The sequence below is a fragment of the Rhinolophus sinicus genome, linkage group LG01 (assembly GCF_036562045.2).
Source record: "Rhinolophus sinicus isolate RSC01 linkage group LG01, ASM3656204v1, whole genome shotgun sequence".
Classification (NCBI taxonomy): domain Eukaryota; kingdom Metazoa; phylum Chordata; class Mammalia; order Chiroptera; family Rhinolophidae; genus Rhinolophus; species Rhinolophus sinicus.
In genome coordinates, this window is record NC_133751.1 from 178,957,066 (window position 1) to 178,973,981 (window position 16,916).

General features: G+C 40.3%; 1 protein-coding gene across 5 annotated transcripts in view; it reads left to right on the top strand.

The window, feature by feature from the left end:
* Positions 1 to 16,916, top strand: part of SPATS2L (spermatogenesis associated serine rich 2 like) — a 162,562-nt gene that overhangs the window by 20,444 nt on the left and 125,202 nt on the right. For 3 of the 5 annotated variants that reach the window (XM_019746487.2, XM_074339757.1, XM_074339761.1), the window contains exon 2: positions 1,439 to 1,488. The exons of the other annotated variants lie outside the window; for them this stretch is intronic. The gene's annotated coding sequence lies outside the window, so the exon portion shown is untranslated. The remainder of the gene's footprint in view (positions 1 to 1,438; positions 1,489 to 16,916) is intronic. 5 annotated transcript variants of the gene reach the window in all.

Here is a 16,916-nt window from a genome sequence, read left to right on the forward strand (position 1 = left end):
CCTTACTGGTTGTCTGGTTTCTACCATGTTTTTCACAGACCTTATTTTCTGTCCCGTCATCTTAGCATGGCACCTTCTCCCCCAGACCGCTGGGCACCTGGGACACCAGAGCCCTGGATTTTGGATGGGTGCAGAATTCTTCGAGACCACTACTAGGTTTCAGCTTGGACAGGCAGGGCCTTCACAGTTATCCTCAGGGCTGCACTCTTTCCTGGTCCCCTGATGGTCAAGATTTCCTATGATAAGACGTCATCATGCTCACAGAGCTAATTACAAAGTGCAGGCCGAGTCTTCTGTTGATATCCCGGGCACTATTAACAGCATCTGGCTTTGTGTTCAGTTTGTTAGGTAAACGAAGGGTTATAATATATTCTCTCAAAAATGGACGGTTGGGAGGGAAAGTCAGTCTGATTGAAATGGTGTCAGAATAGAATTGTAGATTAGACTCTCAGGGCTTAAGAGCCTCTAGATCAGTCCTCTCATTTGAAGATGAAATCCAGAGAGGTCAGTTGACTTGAAGAAGGTCACCCAGAGAGCTGGTGCCGGAGCCAGGCACAGCATCCAGTGTCCTGAGGTCCTGCCCCATCCTTCCCAGCGCCCCCTCCTTGTCATTGTCCCCCATTTGTTTCATAGAGGTTGGTCTGACTCTGCAGGATCAGTGACCAGAGCAGTTGAAGCCCCAAACCGTGCTTAACAGAGTGTCAGACACACAGGAATTCTCAGGGAACACCTGAAACCATTGTTGACTTAGTGAGTGGGTGGTTGGTTTACTTATGACCCTGGCAACAGTCCCCGTGCCTGCAAAATGGTGAGTTCCCTGGGGTTGTATGGTTATATAGAATAGGCTAGCTCTTGAAGAAGGAAATATTAGAACAACAGTAATAACAATGGTTACACTTATCTGTAGTAAATTAGGCAGGATAGCATGGTGGTTTCAAGTCCAGGCTCTGGTGTCACAGGTAGAGAAGCCTTGCTCTACCCCTTGCCCTGTATACTTTTATGAGACAGGTGATTCAACCCTTTGGTCTCATTTTCTGCATCTACAAAATGCCAGTGGTAATAGTGCCCACCTCCGAACATTGAAGCATTAGCCTATTTGAAGCCCTAGAATAACATTAGGCACTTTCTAAGCAAGCAACAAATGCTAACTATGCTGTTATTAAAATATCATTATTGTGTGCTAAATTCAGCACAAATTATATATTATCCTGTCTTCTTAACAACTCGGAGGAAAGTACTATTATCTTTCATTTTACAGTTGAGTAAATTGAGGCACAGAGAGGTTACTCACTCAACCTACACAGCTATTAAGTCACGGGTAAGGACCAATGTCATGTCTGTCTGACTCCAGATCCTGTGGTTGGGTGTGGGTGTGATGGAAATGGGTGGTGTGGCTACTAAATGTGAGATCTGACCTCGCAAATTTCCTTTTTCCTAGAGCACTCCAGAACCCAGGCTATTTTCAGGAATATCTCTGTGGACTCCCAGGTAAGTAGAGATAGTCCTTCCCTTCTCCATATCGTCCTCCGTGCACATGGCCAGCTGCCCTTGCACCTGCGGCTGACTCCCAGACATTGTCAGCCTCTCTGGGTCTCAACACCAGAGTTCTTGTGTATAGGGGTGTAGACTGAAGTCATTGTAGCTGGGGAGGCGGAGGGGCAGTGGGCCTGCGGCACTTCTGCCTCACCTCTATCCCCCTTCTCCACCTACATCGACATTACTATCGAGTTTTTAGAGTAGTTCCATGAATGCAAGACACTTCAAGGTACCCACCAAAAAAGTATTTTACAGATGTCCTTATGCTGTAGAAAGGAGTTATGGTTAAAAGTGGGGGGCTCTGGAGCCAGACTCCCTGGCTGGCTGTCCCTCCGCTCAGTGACTGCCATTTTTGCTGCTGTTACGGCTGTTGAAGAACTTGCTCCAGTGAATCTAAAAGTCTTACTTACAATCTTAAGTGCTCACTTAGTGTTGAGTGGGAGTGGAAGGACACAGGCAGTTGAGCAAGACAGCCTGGCTTTGCATTCTGCTGCCAGTAATTGTGCAGCCTTTGCATGTCACCTGCATTCTCTGAGCCTCAGTTTCCTCCTCTCTAAGATGGGGATTATTATATCCCATCTTACAAAGTTGTTGGGGTGTTTCTGTCTCATGCATACAGAGTGAACTACATAAGATTGACATTCGATTAAATGGTGATTATTGTTATTGGTTATTGGCATTTGACTGGGCTCATGAAAAGTATTTTCTGGACAGGAAGCATGTTGTTATTTTTGGTTCATCATATTTTCCCTGAAGTATTTTTATTTCTCCCCCAAGCAGTCTAGTTTGTTTAAATTAATTTGCTTAGCAAGCCATGGATTGTGAAAAGATCATCTCTGGTTCAGACCCTGTCAAATGATTATAAATTCCAAATTGAGGTCGTCCAAGTTAATGAGGTCTTATCGCACCTGAATATATCTATGAATGTTTAATCGAAACTTGATTCTTCTTCTATAATTCTGAGATATTCATAGTAAAATGACTAAGTTTTTGAAAAAAATCATTAACATTGGTGGGAGTTAGTTGTTTTCTGTGAATGGAATAGAATATTTTACTTCCGCGTATCTGAAATCTGAATCACCATGAAAACACTTTATTTTTGTGCAAATAGAATTATAAAAATTACTGGTCCACGCCCCCCCCCCCCACACACACACAAAATTATACATTGCTTAGTTTTTCTTTCCGTTAGGCAACTGAAGAGTTACTATGTACATTCTGGCAGACTTCTCGCCATCAGACACACAAGGGCACAATCAATTCCTGTTTTTCTTGGAACATACCAAATAATCAGAAACTGATTATTCTGCTGGAAGGCAACAAACAGCTTGATGGAAAGATGTACCAATTGAAAACAATTCTGATCATATTTTCGTCAGGAGAATGAGATGCCTCCAGCTGTCTGTCACTAATCATATTAGAGGTGGAAGTAGGAATGTTTTGGCCTGTAAAAGATTACTCTAATCGCATGTTGGAACACGACTTTTACTGGCTGCTTATCCCAGAACAGTGACATTGGACATCCATTCCGTAACTTGTCTTGCCAGTTGGTAATAGTTTCAAACATATGTCACATGAGCACACTTAAGGAATTTTCTAATTACAGTTCAAAGGCTTTTCTTTTATCTTTTTATGCTCACTCTGCAGACATCACTGATTGAAATGATTTTTCCCTCAGCATAATGCTAATGCCAGAAGTTACAAAAGGTAGGGAGATGGCAAATGAAACTCACCATAACTGAAGAGGTGTCCGAATTCAATTAGGAAGAAGCCTCTCCCATGTGGACACATAAGCTGTATGAGTCCATTTTAATCATGAGCTGTGGTACTTATCTGGTCATGTTTATTTTGGATGCAAGTGCCAAAGCTGGATTTAGACCCAAACTCCAGATCTTCGAGCCCTAATGACTACTTTGGGTATCCATTGAATCCCTTAATTCATTTCTTAATTAGTTCTCTCAGAATTAGAGCTGCTTGGTTACAATCATTTTCACAAATTTTTCATAAATGAAAACAAATGTACATAGATTATTTCCCCTTATGGTTCACACATTTTGCTCTGGTCTTAAAGAACTCTTCTTGTTTTCAAAATAACAATGACAACAAAACTAACAGGCTGCAAAGCAGTAGAGTAGCATTTGAACTGAGGCACCAGGGAGCTTGGTTCTGATTCCCAACTCAACTACTTACAGCCAAGGGACCTTGATTAAGTTACTTTCCCTCTCTGTGCCTCAGTTTCCTTTTGAAAATGGGAAGAATAATAGTACCTACCTCAGGGTTGTTCTGAGGATTAAAATAGCATTGTATACGTGAACAATGATGCAGAAAGCACTATAATACATGTTAGTTATTAAGTTTATTACCAATAAGACAATGGGAGACTGCTGAATGGGTTTCACTGCTGCCACAACTTTGTCATCTAAGTATGTTCCGTTTATGTAGTCCCTTTGCACATCACTTATGACAATAATGAAACATTGGAGACCGTGAAGTTTTAAATTAACCTTTATTATTTGTATTTGTACTCCTCAGTTTGCCTACAGGATTGACATTTTTGGCTTTCCATGATTGATAAATATGCGTGTTAACTTGACACCTTTTGCTGCAAAATTGCTTTAAATATTGAATGAACATTTTGTTCACTCATTAAACACAATATTGACCCTCATTAAAAGGAAAAATGTTCTTATATTATATAAAAAATATATGTGGGGGGAGGAGATTGGGGCAATGGGCTTCGATAAATTCGTTGGAAATTTTCAAAGTATTTTTTAACAGAGTTAAATGTATTTAATGTCGTAGTTCAAATTTAATGAATGTGCCAGGAGTGAAAGTCTAGGGAAAGATAAATCTAGTAATTTAATGAGCTCATTGGCTACATAAGAGTTAGTTAATATTAAAATTGATTGCCAAGAGATGGACTAGAATTACCTTCACGTAGATTTTTTTAGTGTTAACTAAGTTAGATAGGACCCAGCAATTCCACTTACCCTCCGTGTATGTGTGTGCGCGTGTGCGCATTTTAGAGAAATGTATACTCACGTACATCCAGAGACAGGTGTAAAATGTTGTTAGCATTTTTTTTATCTGTCTCAAGTTAGAAACATCCAAAATATCTATGAGTAGTAGAATGGCTGAATAAATTGTTGTGTAATCATTGGATGGAATACTATACAGCAATGAAAAAAGAATAAACTAAAGCTACATATAATAATACAGAGGTGTATGTTATATATAAAATGTTGAAAGGAAGAAGATACAAAAGAATACATAGCAATCTTATTCTATTTATATAAAGTGTGAAAACATTCAAAACTAAACTCTGTTGCTTAGGCGTATATACTAGGTGTGATTGAATAATATAGTAAATATTTAAATTTTAAAAATTGTATTACAGTAAAAGACACATTGCCATTAATCCCCCTCAAAATACTTTCCCTTGCTTCAAACACACTTATCCCATCATTGCCACTTTCTGAAGCAGTTCTGGAAGTCCTCTTTCGTGAGTGTCTTTACTTCAACCTCCATCATGACAACGCTCTGTGTCACACATCGCTTCTGGTTCGGCAGTTTCTGTCAAATAAAAATGTTACAATGTGTCCTCATCCACCTTATTCACCGGATCTGGCACCATGGGACTTCTGGCTCTTCCCCAAAGTCAAAATGACCATGAAAGGAAAACGTTTTGAATCGATTCAGGACATCGAGGCAGCCACAACAGCGCAACTAAAGACACTGAAAGTGGCAAGAATGATGGGATAAGTGTGTTTGAAGCGAAGGGGAGTATTTTGAGGGGAATTAATCGCAATGTGTCTTTTACTGTAATACATTTTTAAAAAATTTAAACTAATTCACCATATTTGTTGATCACACCGTGTACATAAGTGGCTAAAACTATAAAGAAAAGCAAATAATTTATGACTGAAAGAATTAGGGTAGTGTTTACCTCTTAAGGGAGGGTGTGCTGGGGAAGAGAAAGGACCTAGAGAGCTTCTGGAGGTGCTGGCAATGAATGTTCTCCTTTTTGACTGGGCTGGTAGTTACATGGGTAATGTATAGTACATTACATTATCCATTAATGTTTTCTGTGCTTTTCTGGTTGTGACTTATAGGTCATAATTTTAAAAGACTTTTTTTTAAATGCAATCACTGTCTTTTTGGTCTGGGTTGATTTGTTTTAGTCATGCGTAGCTTTAGGCCTAGAGATTCCTGTGATTGTAAGTGGCTCTAGAAGTAAACCACTTCCTTGCTGCATGGCAAAGTGGCTTCCAAAATGGGATAAGCTCTTGAGAAGAGCTCCTTGGGGTGCACAGACTTGGGGGGGAGGAAGAAATTGATTAGAACTTGCATTTACATTCATTTTATTATCATGAAACATTGGGATAACTGATGGCAACTGTATTAACACCGGCAGAGTCCCTGGGGCCACATGTCAGGGGTCGGGTATCCCCTGGAGGGCGAGAGGTGAGGCCTCCCCTTCACAGTGACTTCCCTGCTGATTCATCTGCTTTGATTATTTTGTGAAATATATTATGTCTGGTTAACTGGATTTACAAATTCTACATTTTAATTTGAGCAACCCTCGCCAACTAACAGATACTTAACAAGATTCTACAGAGAATGCCCATACATTGAAGATAATTTTAATATTGTGATCGATAAGAAAATGGCAAAGTTTAGGGTAAACTCTTTGTCAACCACATTATGAGGTAATAAATAGTGACCATTAAATCAGATCTGGTAAGAAGCTGGCACCAAATTCTACATTATCTGGAAGATATATGGATTTATATCCACTGTGGTTAATCATGAACCTCGTCCTGTGTGTATTTATTTGCCTTGAGGTTATCATGACTAGCAAAACTGTGCATCATTTCTGTTATTCTTCTTTTCTATTTTGTTCATGTTTTATAAAATACAGAACATGTTAATATAATAATATATGTATAAGAATTATAAGCAACCAGACATATTTGAGGAAACATGCTCAATACATGTAAGATGAAAACAGCTTGGACTCTCCCGCCATGTAGTTCAAAGGCTACTCCCTGCTGTTAGTTATAATGTGTAGAAGATGGTAAACTTGTTATTCATATCAAAAGGAAGCACCTCAGTCTTACTTTCTTTGTATTGGCAAATATCAACACTAAGGCAATAACTATACATTTGATTTTTTTAAAACTTTTCCCAGCCACCAAATTGGAATTGGGGAATAAGAGAGAACAAAAAGATACACACACTCAGAATAGCTCTGTTCTTCTGTTTTATTTATATTCTCTGTAAGATTCCCTTTTAACTTAGGATTTTGTATGTTAAAAATATGGTTGAATACCATCAGGTAGGATTTGCCAAGGTGGAAGTAATAGAAAGTATTAGATGGCACATGCATCATGGCTTGTCGTGGGAAGGGCGCTTGACCAGCCGTCGGTAGACCTGGGTTCTAAGCCTGTGTATGCCACATGCCAGCAGAGCCAGGCTGCAGGACATAGGCGGATCCTCTCTGAGCTGCCATTGCCTTTTCTCTGTCATAAGGATGATAATAGCAATACTTCCCCAGCCCTGCCATGGGTCACATTTGTAACCCATGGAACATGTAACGGAGAGTATCTGTAAAACGTAGAATTTCCTGCAAACTTAAGGAATTATAATCATGTCCCTTATACTTCTTCTTTAACAAAATGTAACTTTTCTTTTAGAGTGCTAATGTTCCTTAACCTACAAGTTTCTTTGATCAGCAAGCTTAAACCAAAAAAGATTTGTTGAAAAAATGTTTTATGGGAAGGGTCCTGTGGTATCTCATAGAGCTGAACGAAGGACCGCAATCAGGGGCGCGCTGGCAATCACAGCGTGGCATCGTGTGGCCCTCTTCTCTAAGGGACTGTTGTTAGCGTGACTTCCACCCTCTGGGTTTCACAGCACCAAGTTTGAGGTCCCTAGAAGAGAGAATCCAATTCATCCAACTTGGGTTGATCGACCACCTTTTGACCAGGCAACCTGGAGTGGGAGGATACGGTCATAGTGCAGACAAGATTCCTGGGAGCTGTAGCCCTGCATATCTGGGCCATCTCTGAAAATCAGGGATCCCTATAGTCTTCTTACAACTGGTATTAATGTTTCAATAGTTGCTAATGACTCAGCTTCTTTTAAGGAATGTTCATCAAAAGAAAGAAAATAAATTCGAAAGTCTATATGAGTGTTTCTTTCAATAAATATCAACACACCTCACTGACCCTGGGTTTCCTCTCATGTTCTCCTTTAGCTGGACACTGGACTTGAAATCAGTTTCATTGGATGCTGAATGTTCTCTCTAGGTCCCAAAGGGTTTCCTTCTGCTTAGGCTGTTCCTCTAAGGTTCAGCTCCCCTTCTCCCTTTAGCTGCTGCTTTACCTCTTGTTAAAAAAAAGGCATTAAGTCAGTTTTGGCAATCCTAATGCTGATAGTTTCTGTACTGACAGCCTGACTTGCCCTGAAAATGTATGCCAAGGTGGAAAGATGGTAAGAGAGGTACATAGAGTCTGCATAGCAGAGGCAAGTCGTCCACTATTAAAGGACCTTATTTTTTTCTCTTGTGAGTCTATTAAAGTACATTGGAATATGTCACAGCCATTCCTAAACAGATGTATACAGTCATTCCTCACACCACATGGATATTTGATATGTAGCATTTGTTCTACCAGGGCTCAAGCAATTACTTGTAATATTTCAAGAATTAAAATGATAAAAATGTTTATATGCTGGAAAAATCAATGAATATCTTCCAAAACAAGTTAAAAACATCGCTTCCAAATGTTGCTCTGACAAGTCCTAAATAGAATATTACCCCCTATGGATTATTCACTATAAAGCTATAAAGAGTGCTGAAATTCTGTTTTTCAAGCATGTATACATCTGAAATCACCAAATTTTATATTGTTAATACACACTGAAATTTTCTTTCTGTAAAAGGAAATTTTCTTTCTTAGAGAGAACGTACCACTGAAGAAAGAGACATGGTAAATAGCAATCATTATTTTACTTAGCTTCCATTTTCCAATGTGCTGAGTTATAACGTAATCTATAGATCATACTTTTTAACAAACTCTCAATACATTACCAACCCAGTGCCTCGCCCTAGTTACAAGGATGATTTATTATTCGTTGGATTTTAAGTGCTGACCCATGAAATGTTAAACTTGCATTGGCAGCTGTTGTCCAAAGGTTTGCAGATGTCCTGACTAATGCTTTGAAAGACCAGCATTAGCAATAAATCACAGCATACGTAATTTTTCAATAAAGTAATGGAAAGGATTTTGCATTCTGGGTCCTCTAAGCTTTGGTATTTGGAAGTTCCTTACATGGGAAATTAAAGGGGCAAAATGTTCTCAGGCTTTAACCCTTGAACTTTGGGCCAGACCTAGTCAATAGCAAAAGCACCTTGGTAGCTTTGGTCTCGTAACCCTGATTGATGTCTTATTCTTCTTTCTCTTTGGCCTGTTCAAAGATTCAGCAAGATGGTACATGATATATTCAGCTAGCACCATAATAGACCATCGACTTTCTGATTGTAAGTTCTGTTCACCAGTATTACCCGCCCCCACCCCAGTGCTGTGCCCATTGCGTGGTACAGAAGAAATGTTCAATGAGTATCTGTTAAATAAAGGAATGTATTCAGGCAGGTCTTTCTGTGACCTCTGTATTGGTGAATAATATATATTGGGCCAGATATACTCTGGGCCAGATTAACTCTGATCAAGGAATCAGTACTCAACTTCAGTAGATGGGGATGTCCCGATACAGAGAGCAAATATTCTAGTGCAGGGGCCAGACACTGAAGAAACAAATAACTGAGTGAATAAATACCATAAGTATAGCTAGTGGTGAGGGCTACAGAAGACCTACGCAGAGTGAGTGCTGGCATGGGGACTACGGGACTGGAGAAACCAAAACCTAGAACTATGTGAAGACTCAGTGGTGTAGAAAGAATTGCTACAACCTTCTAGAAGGCTTAATGTACTCCAGAAGTTAGTGTATGCAGTGAAAGTATTTAGCGTATCACAGCTTTTCTTAATGCAAATAGTTTTGCAGAGTTCTTACTGCACTGACAGTATCAGTTGCTCCTTCTATAGAATTTTGCTTTTAACACATCAGTTGGTTGGTGCCTAGTGCCAAGGCCAAGGGTGAGCTCTCTGCTTCACTTTCCTTCTCCAAGCTGCAACTTCTCTCCCAAAGCCAGGCAGCTGTGTCCCAAATGTATGCTGTCAGTCACATAGGAAACCGGATGACCAAAAAAGGGTAGATCCGCACAAATGTACAGTCAAAGCTGAAAGAAAAAAAGAAGTGTTATCTTTGTATCTCAAGGACAGAACATTTAATAAAGATTTGGGTACAAAGTACACATCACCCTCCAGGCATGCTGAACTATGTCAACTGGAAAACTGTTCCTTAGGGTTTTACAATTTCCTCTTTTTCCTAAATTAAAAAATGCTAATGTGCACTCGTAACTCTCAGCAACACATGATATTATTGTATATAGGGCAAAGAGTAAATAAGACACTTGCCTAATGACATAAGAGTTCATTTGAACTCAGCAAGCTGGAAGTAATTTTAACTTGTTTTTTTTCCATGCTTCTTTATGGAAATAGGCCACAATCATTTTTAGTTCACTGTTCTTCATACCCTTATAACATGCTTCCTGTTTATGCTATTAAGAGCTGTTTTTAAAGACCCTTAAGGGATATCCTTTAATACATTCTTTTTAAAATAATTATTCAGCTACAGTACCCCCTTAGAATGTCTGAGAGTTTAGAAATATAGAAACTTCTTGATGAAAGATGCTTAATGGCTTATACAGAGTATTGCAATGTTTACACCTAGTTCAGTTAATTTAAATTATATTTAATTAGTTATTTTGAAAAAGTACAATAGTAGATATATTAGAATAGATTCAGAACCTAAAGGCCACCATGTGGCATTTACATATAGTACTTATAGATAAAATTCTATGAGTAGTATTTATAGATTTTTAAAAATGTTTGCAGTAAGAAAATCAATTCTTAGGGATGCTTATGATAGTATGAAGAACGTGTCTTCTTGAGGCATGAAAAATATTCATGTGGGACAAGATCACTTTTATAAAAATTCTTTATAAACTTTAGAGTGCCATACAAATGTAATCATGTTATTGTTATTTTTATACTTGTAACATGCAGAACTTTTGGGCTGAGTGACAGTTGGTAACTTGGTGTTTTAATCCCGAATATGTTCCTGTTTCAAATGAGATTTCCTTTTTCACATGGAACTCTTGTTGGAGACTCCCTGAGTCCCTTATTTGAGTTTCTCACACTGCACTTGACTTGTGAAGTCTCCAGTCCACACCTGTGCCACGGGAAGCACCCTTCATGGGATGCTTTAGAAGGAAGTTTAATTTCTAAGAAAGAGCCGCAGCCGACCTCACACGTGTAATGTATAGATGATGGCTAGGAGCCCCACTGGCCAGCGCCCCATCCTCCACATACACTAGAAAAGGACTGAGAAATCACTTTTTTCTTGCTTTATGTGGCCTCTGTTATGGTCCTCTCACATACCTGCTTTTCCACACCTTCTCTGACATGACATTCCCTTGACTCTCTGCTTGACACACTCTTTGCTGCTTTGGTATCTTCTGCAGACTGGCCCCTTTTTTTCATGGTTATTCAGCCACCTGTGTTTTTTTTTTTTCTGTCAGCCTCTCATGTCTTGGTTGGTCACCCTGTTCCTCGCTGCCCTGTCAACACCACATTCTCTGCTTTTCATCCTCTTTTTGTGCTCCCAAAGCCACTAAAACAAAACAAAAATTAAAAAAGGTGTCCTGGTCATATTCCTCTGCTGATTCCCACTGCCTTCTCTCCTGGGTGAAATTGCTCTTTTCTGTAGCACTCCTGAGTTGCGAGCTGCATCTTTGTTCTCCACTCTTCACAGAAAGCTCTCACGGAAGGGGTGTAGGAGGAGGCTGGAGGCCTGGGGGCGGGGTGGGGGCTGCACGGCCCTTTCTCCTCAGTGCTGGTCCAGAGACCTGCTTCATTGTCCACATAAAGGACCAGGCCCTGGGAAACAGACTCCCCAACAGTCACCATGGGCTACACAAATATTACTTGCATTTAGCTTGACCTTTCATTGTGCTCTAAAATGACTGAAAATACTTAAATCATGTGCAGTATTTTTCTGGAAGCAAGAATAAATGGAGTTCTTTTAAGAAGCCACACTTGAACTTTTGCCCTATTCTTCCTTTTTGACTCATTCTATCCAGTCCAAAGTTTCCTTTTAGCATGTATTTTCCTTTTGTGAGAAATAGCTAATTTCTCTGCTGATAAAAAAAAATGAAGCAATGTAATTGTTAAAGATAAGGATACCTCCTGTGACCTGAAAGCACTTAACTGTGGGAATTGAGCTTTGCAAACATTTCTTAAGTGTTTACTGTGTGCCAGGCACTGGCTGACTAGCTTCCTAATTCTATAACTGCTTTAATGTGTGAACTCAATTCATCCTCACAACCGCCCTGTGAGGTGGGTAGTATTGCCATTTGTCCATGTTTTATAATGTAGACACTAAGGCATAGTGATAGTTAAGTAACTTGCTCAAGGTTACAGAATTAACAGTGGGCAGGGCCTGGACTTGAACCTGGGGGGTCTGCTTCAGGGCCCACGTTCTTAACCACTGACCAAGCTATCTCAGTGCGTCCTGTAACCTCTGGGAGCCTAAGCTTTCTCATCTCTGAAGTGGGAATGGTAACACCTGCCTTACTAAATTGTGGTGAAGAGCAAATAAAATAATTATTTAAAAGGGCTCTCCAGATTGTGATGTGCTAAAACATCAGGTTTACGAGTGAGTAACTTTGGACTAACTGTCAAAATGATATTTTCTGTTAGTCAGGTAGGTCTTATTGTTGAGTGGCCCTTGCGCCTTGGATGTACTGCTGGTTCAGATGAAACACAGCATGTTTTTCTTGAGGTTTTCTTAAAATTTCCAGAAAACCTCAGGTTTCACAATGAAAAGGATTCATTTCTTCCAAAATGGTGGCATTTGGGAGTATGTAGAACATAGGCAGAACTCAGCATCACACTTTTAACATGCCACATAAGTTCATTGACGTGCATTCCCTTTAACCCCCCTTAATGTAGCACTTAATACCTCCTCTCTTTGTTTCTAAATCACAAGTTAATTTTCTGCCATGTCTCTGTTCACCGCATACCTGGCACTTGTTGTGAAGTGTTCTTCAGTGTATGATGCGTGGTCTAGATCCATGTCTTTTCAGCATGCAACACTGAAACAAATGATATCAGGCCAATGGAAGAGAGGTAGAAATGGATGAGGATTTAGAAAGGCCACGGGTGAAAAAGAACCATGCTTCAAAACGGTATAGGAGTGTCATGCGGGAGACCCTGCTCGCTGCGCCATTTGTTGAGCGGGGCGACCTGCGGGGTCTCTGCTCCCGCTCCCCATAAAAGAACGCAGGATATGGCGAGGCCAAAAAGGAACACCCACGGAGCCATAGATGGGGGAGTCATACCACTATATTCTCTCTGGCGGCACTATACTCTCACTGGAGGCTGGATCCACACTGTCCGCAAACTGCCATCCACACTTGCCAGCCCAGCCGCCATCTTCTTGCTAGCCCCCATTCTTTCTCTCTTTCCTCTCTCTCCTAGCGTAGCCACAGCAGTTATATTAGTGGCCAATGGCTCACTGGTTACAGCTGACGGCCAACTAGCCACAGCTGATGGCCATGCAATCACAGTTGATGGCCATTTACTACCTGAGCCAGCACCTGTCTATGTGAGGCCAAGAGCCTGGAAACTTCTTTCTGGGGCTCTGCCCCCACAAGGAGAATAGAGCCAGACCCAAGAGGTGTGATGGATGGTGCCAGAAGAGCCTGGGAAGAACAAAGGAACAGGAGACTGAGAAGGACAAGCCAACGGGCAATGGGAGTGTCCTTCCTGCCTCTGAGGCCGGGCCTGCTTTCCCTGCTCTCCCACCTACAAATGATCAGGTCTCACTAATGCTCTCACTAGTCACCATGCCGGGGATCTGAATTCTTACAGTCTCTGGGGGAAGGGAATAACCCAAAGGCCTGATTTTCTGTGATCCTTTGGAGCTTTTCTTTATCCTAGAAATTGAGTTCTTCCTTTATTTTTTTTTTTTTTAATGGGACTGGTGTTGCATATCCAGGGTCACTCCGTTTGGGGGAGGTCTTCCAGGCAGGATTTATAATCATAATGAGCTATTTTTTCCTCTTTTCTGGATAAGAACAATATCCTTGCCATTCAGTCTCCAAATATAGCAAGCAGTTATGACAGAAGAATATCCTTATGTTAGGAAAGAAGTTGGCAGCCTCAGTGATGTGAAAATGTTCAATTTAGAAAACACATTCAGAAAGAAAAGCTCTTTTAAGTCCTTTTTGGAATGAAGTGGAATAAAAATGAATAGATAAAATAATTAAAAGAACACGTGTGGTCTGACAACGCATTCCACTTCTTCGCCTTAGTTTTTGCAGGTACTTGTTTATTTTGCCTGAACTTCAGATGTCGTTTCTATCATTTCATTAAAATGTCAAACAGCAAACTGGTTCTGGCATCTAATTAGGAGCATAATTTGGATAGATTTTTGAGCTGATGCATGTAATCAGAGCACTACAAGAATGTTGCCTGGGACGACCATCTAGACTCTCTTTAAAAATATTGTTAAGTGTATAAAAAGACTACTTAACACAGGGGAGGGCAGAAGGGAACTAAATGCCCCCCAAAAAAGTCAAAATGGAATGTATAAGTCAGTTATGGCTGGAAGTGTAGAAACAGGGAGCTTCTAGGATAAAATCATTTAATGATTAAGGTATTTGTCGTTAACATGCATCAGAATTACAGATACAAGCACATCTATCCCACTTGACCAACCTGTGTGCCTATATAGCTTTTCTTCATGAAGTGTTGAACTTGATATGCATGTAGCTCAAACAGATTAAACTATACGATTCCCCTTGTAATGGTAGTTTGGCAGTATGTATTTTTTTAATCCTTTAAAATGAGTTTACTGTTTTATCACAGAAATTTTACTTCTAGGAATCTATGCTAGGGAAATAATTCAGAATGTATGCAAAGGTTTTTGCCACAAACATACTCACCACATCATTGTTTTTAAGAGGGTACGTAGGAAATTGCTCACATGTATAATAACTGCTTAAATATATTACAATCAAATAGTGAAACACTATTCAGCTATTATACCGTGTTTCCCCGAAAATAAGACCTAACAAAAAAATAAGCCCTAGCATGATTTTTCAGGATAACATCCCCTGAACATAAGCCCTAATGCATCTTTTGGAGCAAAAATTAAGACCTGGTCTTATTTTGGGGGAAACACGGTACATGATGTAGATAAATATTGAGAATGAAAAGGTGTGCATTATATGTTAAGTGATAAAATCATGTTGTAAAAAAACCAAGTATGCACATTGTGCTCATATGTTTGTTAATATATGGATATGTTCTTGGAAAGTGACCTGGAAATATATTTAAGGACTTCTCAAGTGGTTCTATGGGTGTCTAAAATGTTCTTTTTTATCTCTATCTTTAATTTTTCTACTCTAAACATATACTACTTTTATAATAAGAAGAAACCAACACAGTTAATTTTTAATTGAAAAAAGGAAACATAAGCCAAACCATATGAAAATGGCTGATTCTGGATAACTAGAGACCTCATGTGATGCTTTTCAGCTGAATATATTTGTAAACATATTTCAGCTGGTGTGTCATGATTTGGGAACAGTAATTGCTCTTTCACACCTGATTTAGCAGATATTATTAGCTTTCTTCCTAATCTCTGCAAAATGAAGGAACTCAACTTATTAGACCATCTCTGGGGTTTCTTCCAAAACTCCCAAATCCCAGGTCCACACTTTCTAGGTTTACTTAGAGAAACTGCTGAGTGGGGAACATCCTGCATATCTGATATTTATCAGCTATTAAGTGATGAAAGTATATGTGGGGGCAGAGCCCCAGAAAGTAGTTTACAGGCTCTCGGCCTCACGTGGAGGGGTGCTGGCTCGGGTAGTGGATGGCCGTCAGCTGTGGCTGATTGGCTGTCAGCTGTAGCCATTGAGCCATTGGCCACTAATATAACTGCTGCTGCTACGGAGGAGAGCCGAGGAGAGTGGAGGAGAGTCGTCGGTCGGTTGGCAGAAAACAGACAGCAGGTCGCACGTCCAGTGAATCCAGCCTCCAGTGAGACCGTAGTGGTATGACTCCCCTACCTATGGCTCCGTGGGTGTTCCTTTTTGGCCTCACCATATCCTACGTTCTTGTGTGGGGAGCGGGAGCAGAGACCCCGCAGGCCTCCCCGCACGACAGTATATTAATAAGAACTCATTATTTGTGGTACACTCAAATTAACCACTCTGCAAGCTTATCCTTGATTCTGTCTTCTGCTGCTTTGAAAAGAGACCTTCACATGATCTAGTTTTTCCATCACTTGTTGATTACCGTAGTTTTGATTTGCGGGGGGAGCTTATGGTGAGCATCACGTGGCTGAGAACTGCTCATTGTTTGAGGGGAGCTTCAGTAGTATAGGTGGAAACAGACAGTGACAAAGAATTCACTTCCCTTAGAAAGCAAAGGCTCAGTCAGCTGTTAAACCCTGACTACCTCTCAGCCTCTTCCTTGGATACGAGGGAGGCTTCTGTCCACACACCTTGGACCCCGTTTAGTTCAGTAAAGTGAGATATCATATACAGTGGTACCTTGGTTTTCGAATGTAATCCACGAGTTCTGAAACATTCGAAAACAGCCGACAGCTAGGCCTCAGAATCTTGCACTCAGCGGAAGCCGTGTGACATGTTCAACTTCTGAGTCATGTTCGAAAACCGAAGTATTTACTTCTGGGTTTACAATGTTCATAAAACAAAATGTTCGTCAACGGAGATGTTGGAAAACCGAGATACTACTGTATTTTTTTTTCATTAATCACTCTTGGCAGATGTCATAGTATTACAATCAATTTCTCCTACCTCTCAGAACAAAGTCACAGTACACATAGAAGCAAATTACAGTTTACATCCAGTAAACCAGCTTCCTAATCCTGTAACTTCTGAATGGAAGTCAGTGGAAAGAGTATCGTGCCATGAGTTAGGAAATCCATATTTTGATCCTGGCTCTGCCATGAACTTATTGTAGAACATTAGCGAAGTGACCCAGACTTTCAGGTCCAAATTTTTCTCCTCTGTAAAGTGAGAGGGTTGAATTCAGTGATTTTCAAGCTTCCTTCCGGTTCTGAAATTGTATGAACATGATCTACAAAGGCCGTTTCTTGCTGCCTACATAACTCAAGACTGAAGGCAGAGCGTCTGTTAACAGTCCAGCCCTGTGACTCCC